The sequence below is a fragment of the Triturus cristatus genome, chromosome 5_1 (assembly GCF_964204655.1).
Source record: "Triturus cristatus chromosome 5_1, aTriCri1.1, whole genome shotgun sequence".
NCBI classification, from domain to species: domain Eukaryota; kingdom Metazoa; phylum Chordata; class Amphibia; order Caudata; family Salamandridae; genus Triturus; species Triturus cristatus.
This window is the reverse complement of record NC_140587.1, coordinates 436,686,037-436,691,504: the sequence shown is the minus strand read 5'-3', so window position 1 is coordinate 436,691,504 and position 5,468 is coordinate 436,686,037.

Here is a 5,468-nt window from a genome sequence, read left to right as displayed (position 1 = left end):
GATAATGTTATTCTGCTCCATAGTTATGAACTCTGTTAGATGCCCATCAGGTTGGGAACTGAACCCAAGATCCTGACTCCTGCTGGAAATGCACGTGGACTGCCATAAGACAAGGAATGTTGCCAGAAGGGGGGGCTGGACTATGGCCCTTTAGAGGAGCACTATACTCCGGAAAGAAGAGCAGCAGCATCCTGGCTGATGGAACAGGAAAGCTGAGCAGAAAGACTGTATGCAATACCGGTTGTGGCCCAGGGGAAGGCTCTCAACTTTCAAGAATTTAGTCCCTGACCCTTCCACTGTGTCCGAAGTTGCCTTACCCAGATATTGATGTTTGAATTTGGTACTTTCTACGAGACTAGAGGGTAGTTAGGTGATGGGATGTTCTATATTGAATCGTAGAGAAATGAAAGTAAATTCACTTAAACCTATGATCATTTGGAGGATGTCTTTATAAAAGATGTGCAGAATCCTTACGTCCTCAGAAGGAGTGTAATTTCTCTATGGACTAGATCCCAGTTGCAAAGTTAACCATGGTCGAACATATCCATTAACCTAAAGGAGGATGAACCTCTAAAGAAATATGAGATCATTTAGACAAGTGCTTTGTGACCTATTACTCCTCCCAAAAGATGCACTTATATTTTTCATCCTTGTAGCTAATGGTGAACTGAGACCGTGTATGGATTGATAAGAATGAAACTCCATCCCTGTAAATAATCAATTCCTATTATATATTATGAGGAAGTGGATTATTGGTTAGTTGGGGTAAATGGTATTCCACCACAAGTAATAATGTCACTATTCTTCTTTGGTCTAGTAAAGTTTTCAGTAATTTAAAGATGAGCTCAACCCTTGGTAGCTATGGAACAGAGCAGGCAGACTTATCTAAAGAAAATGTGGAAACTATTTAGAAGTACAAAAATAGTTAAAACGTTGAAAACACAACACAATAAAAATCCCATTCCAAACATAAACATAGAGAATATTTTAATGGACAAAAGGACACCAAAACAACAAAAACCGAATAAGGGGTACCAGAGATATGCATTTTAAAGCTTTAAATAAAATCTGTGCCAAACCGCGCAAAAAATGCCTGTCACAGGCAGCTGGTTTTGCTAGACCAGGATAAGGGTTAGGTTTGAGACTGGCTGCAATGGAGCGTGGGTTGGATACAAGGACCAGGTTATTCTTGGTCGGAAAGTTACCTCTATACTTAGACATTTTCAAGAAGGTAGAGCTCTCAGTGGGGCAATGCTGCAGGTTAGATTTGAGGACAGGTTAGTCAGCGAAAGGTTGACAAAGGACAGGGTCTTGGTAAAGCCATAGATAAAAGCGGGAAATGCTCAGTGCGGGAAAAGTTAGGAGTTCAGGCATAGGAATTAGTCGACATTGATAAGAGCTGTTGGGTGTCAGACCAGCGAAGCTTTTTACCTTCGGACGTATTCTCCTTGTCTAAACTAGGCCTGGGCATAAAATTACGCTCCACTAGCGGAATATGCAGAATTCAGTAACTCTGTGATCTTAACTGAACGCAGAGTTAACGATAAACTACGCACTCTGCAACAGAGCAGAATCTTTTTGTACCATAAGAGAGTACGAGCAGCTGCAGCCTGTAGTGCGGCAGGAGGCCCGGGCCCTTTGCAGAGTGGTTGAAAAAGGGGGCGGGGACTCCATTGACATCCCAGTAATCCAGCTATGGGCGACTTACATTTGGCAACAATAGAGGTTCTTAGCCCCCAACCACCCTCAGAAGCCAAGAGAACTTAATCCCCCAACCAGTAGTGCACCAAGAGGCCCTGTGCAGAGTGTTTGAGAAAGGGGACGGGTACTCCTCCGACATCTCAGCAATCCCACTGTGGGGGACTTACTTGTTGCAACACATCGTTTTTTTTGGCCCCAAACAATCCTCAGCAGCCAAGGGGACTTTATACCTCAATCAGTAGTGCCCCAGGAGGCCCCTGTGCAGAGTGGTTGAGAAAGGGGGCAGGGCCTCCGATGGCATCACAGCAATCCTACTGTGGGGGACTCACTTGTCACAACAATAGGGGTTCTTGGTCCCCAAATACCCTCAGCATCCAAAGGGACTTCATCCTCCAACCAGTAGTGCACCAGGAGGCCCCTGTGAAAAGTGGTTGAGAAAGGAGGCGAGGCCTTCAACGACAGCTCAGCAATCCTGCTGTAGGGCACTTATGTGTGACAACAATAGGGGTTCTTGGCCCCCAATGACTCTGAGCAGCCAAGGGGACTTCGTCCCCCAACCAATAGTTGGGGGACGAAGTACAGGCGCCAGGAGGCCCCTGTACAGAGTGATTGAGAAAAGGGGTGGGTCCTCCGACTAGATCTCTGCAATCCCACTCTGGAGGACTTACTTGTTGCAACAATAGTGTTTTTTGCCCCTAAACAACACTCAGCAGCCAAGTGGACTTCATCCCCCAACCAGTAGTGCACCAGAAGGCCCCTGTGCAGAGTGGTTGAAAAGGGTGCAAGGCCTCGGACGATGTCTCAGCAATCCCACTATGGGATATTTACTTGTCACAACAATAGGGATTCTTGGCCCCCAATGACCCTCAGCAGCCAAGGGGACTTCATTCCCCAACTAGTAGTGCACCAGGAGGCCCCTGTGCAGAGTGGTTGAGGAAGGGGGCGGGTCTCTTACAACATCTCAGCAATCCAGCTGGGGGGCACTTACTTGTGGCAACAATAGGGGTTCTTGGCCCCCAACAACCCTCAGCAGCCAAGGGGACTTCATTAGGGGTGGCCGAGCAATACTCCATCTGTTCATGGAACTCAGCAGAATTTGGCATAGTTTTTTGGTAACTCTGCGGAATTCCGCAAAGTGAAACTCTGCGAGCTCCGCCCAGGCCTAGTCTCAGTTCCGAGAGCCAATTCACACCTCATCAATGAGCTATTCAGCTCCTGGTTGAAAGATGAATTCCAAACAAATGAATTTATCGAGGCTTTAGACAGGTTTAAAGTGACATTTTAAAGTTACTTTTCGTAAAATATGTAGTACAAATCCGACCTTACCAATGAATTGGATTTGTAATATATATTTTTAAAAGTTCAATAATTAACTATTTATCTTGTTCCTAGGCGGATATCACATTATTAACTTTTAATAATGTATCCCAGTGCTTTCCTTTGAAAAGATTACCCTGCTACAGTGAAAATAGGTTTTAGGGCATTGTCACGGTAAGGATATGTTTAACATTAAAGCCCTGATTACGATGTCAGTTGGATTTGCCTCCAACCGACGCCATTTCGATGGAGGAACCGCCCGACCATAGGTCGAAGGTTCCGTACACCATATTACGATCCGACCGCACTGTCCCATTTCTCAATTAGAGCTTGTGTGGCGTGCGGAAACCGCCCGCAGCACAAGCTCCCATTGAGAAATGGGAGTTTGTGAACATCCCTGCACCATGTGGCAGGCATCTCACAGTGCCTGTCAGGCAGTACAGGGATGTGCTCTCCAAGCCCTGAAGCGGAGGGCCAGGGGGGCCCTACTAGGGGCCCCCAATGTTGCTTTCCGACATCCTTTTAATGTCGGAAAGGCCGATATGGAAAGGCTGTTGGTAACCGACATCGTAATCCCGACGGCGGAAACGTCGTCTTTAAGGGATTATGGTGGTTTTCCGACTGACCGACAGGCTCCATGAGCCCGTCGGGCTCCATGAGCCCATCGGAAAGCGTTGTTCAGTCCCTCTGACTGCTGCCTCCAACCGCACGCATCGCAATGCATCGGTTGAACCGCAGCAGTGGATGCAGTTCGGACCGCAACTGATAAGCCATCGGTTGTGGTCAGAACAGCATCGTAATTAGGCCCTAAATTTTGACATGTCCTACTTTTATGTATCATGCACACTGCCTTATGGGCTTTTAAGGCCTACTTTGGGATGTATTAATAATATTTAAAATGAGAGGTTAGGTCTCATGGTGTTATTTTGACAAGTTGAATTTGCAGTTTAAACCTACACAGCCAAGTTACTGGTGGCAGGCCTGCAGTCACGTTTACATTGTCAATTTAGTGGAAGCACAATATGTGATGCAGTCCACTAGATACAGTTAACGTACAGGCACTTAGACATTTTGTACCATATACTGGAGACTTATTACAAAAATGTAATGTGCCAATGAGGAGTATAGCCAATTTGGCATGTTTTAGGGGGTAGATCACATGCACTTGGGCCTGTTTAGTAGAGTCCCAATATACAAAGTAAAAAAAACAACAGCGTCAGTCCAAAAATGTGAGTGATAATGTAAAAAGAGTAATTTTCCTATACATATAATTTCTGCATTACATGATCAGGTCTGCACTGTAAAAATATTCACCAAACTAGACTCTCAAGGAGTATACAATTTAGGACCTAATTTAGAGTTTGTCAGAAGGTGATGGATATCCCGTCAGCCTTATTTCAAGTGCATTATGTCCTATGTCACTTAATACGGTGGACAGGATATGCATTACTTTTGTGGTGGAGTACCCATTTGCCAAACTGTAAATCAGGCCCATAGTCTGGATAAACGCAAGTGACAAATGGAAAGCTACTTTTAACATTGGATTCGGACATTTCAAGTGTTTAGTCATAGTGCTTGACCTTTACAACACACCAGTGTCCTTTCAACATTTGATCAATTATATCTTTCAAGATATTTTTGATTCCTTTGCCATCATCATCATCTATCTAGATGTCCTAATATTCTCAAGCAACTTGGAGACCCACACACAGCGTTTTTGAGAAATTATAGCCTGAGAACTCATTCAGTGTGAGCTACATTAAACAAATGCGTCTTTGAAGTTCAACCCGTTGCTTACAGGCCCACAGAGAATTTTAAGTTCTGTAATATTTATAGGCACTTTATTGAGTCTTTCTCAGCAGTTGTGACACCGTAGTTCAATTAAACAAGAAGGGAACTCCTTTTCTAAAGGGGCCAGGATAGCAAAGAACGTTTGAACATTTCAAGACATGATCGAGGCCGGACTGGCTACCGGGCGTTTTGGCATGTTGCCGAGCTGGGGGCTGATTTAGTTGATGGGGACCTGCGTGTGCTGAACGAAATTCGTTTTGCTTTGTTTATTTCGAAGCACACGCAGGTCTCCATCAACGAAATTAGCCCCCACCGCAGTGATATCAGCCCCCAGCTCGGCAGCATGCCAAAACGCCTGGTAGCCAGTCCAGCCCTAGACACGATTCACAAAGAATGCATTCTGAACCATGCCAATTGCAGTCTGCGATTCGGTGTGAAACAGATGTATCTTCTTTTGCTCTAGAGGCATGCTGTCAGAAAGGGATCCCTCAACAGAAGCCATGCATCCAGTATCGTTCTGTAGGAAATCTGCTTTTTCCGCATGCCACCCTTGATTTTTCACCTTTTCCTGGACCATAGTTTTGCTAGCTTGAGATTTCTTTTCACTTTACTCCTACTAACCAGAGGCAAAGTGCCTGTGGTCCCCCTTTTAAACATGG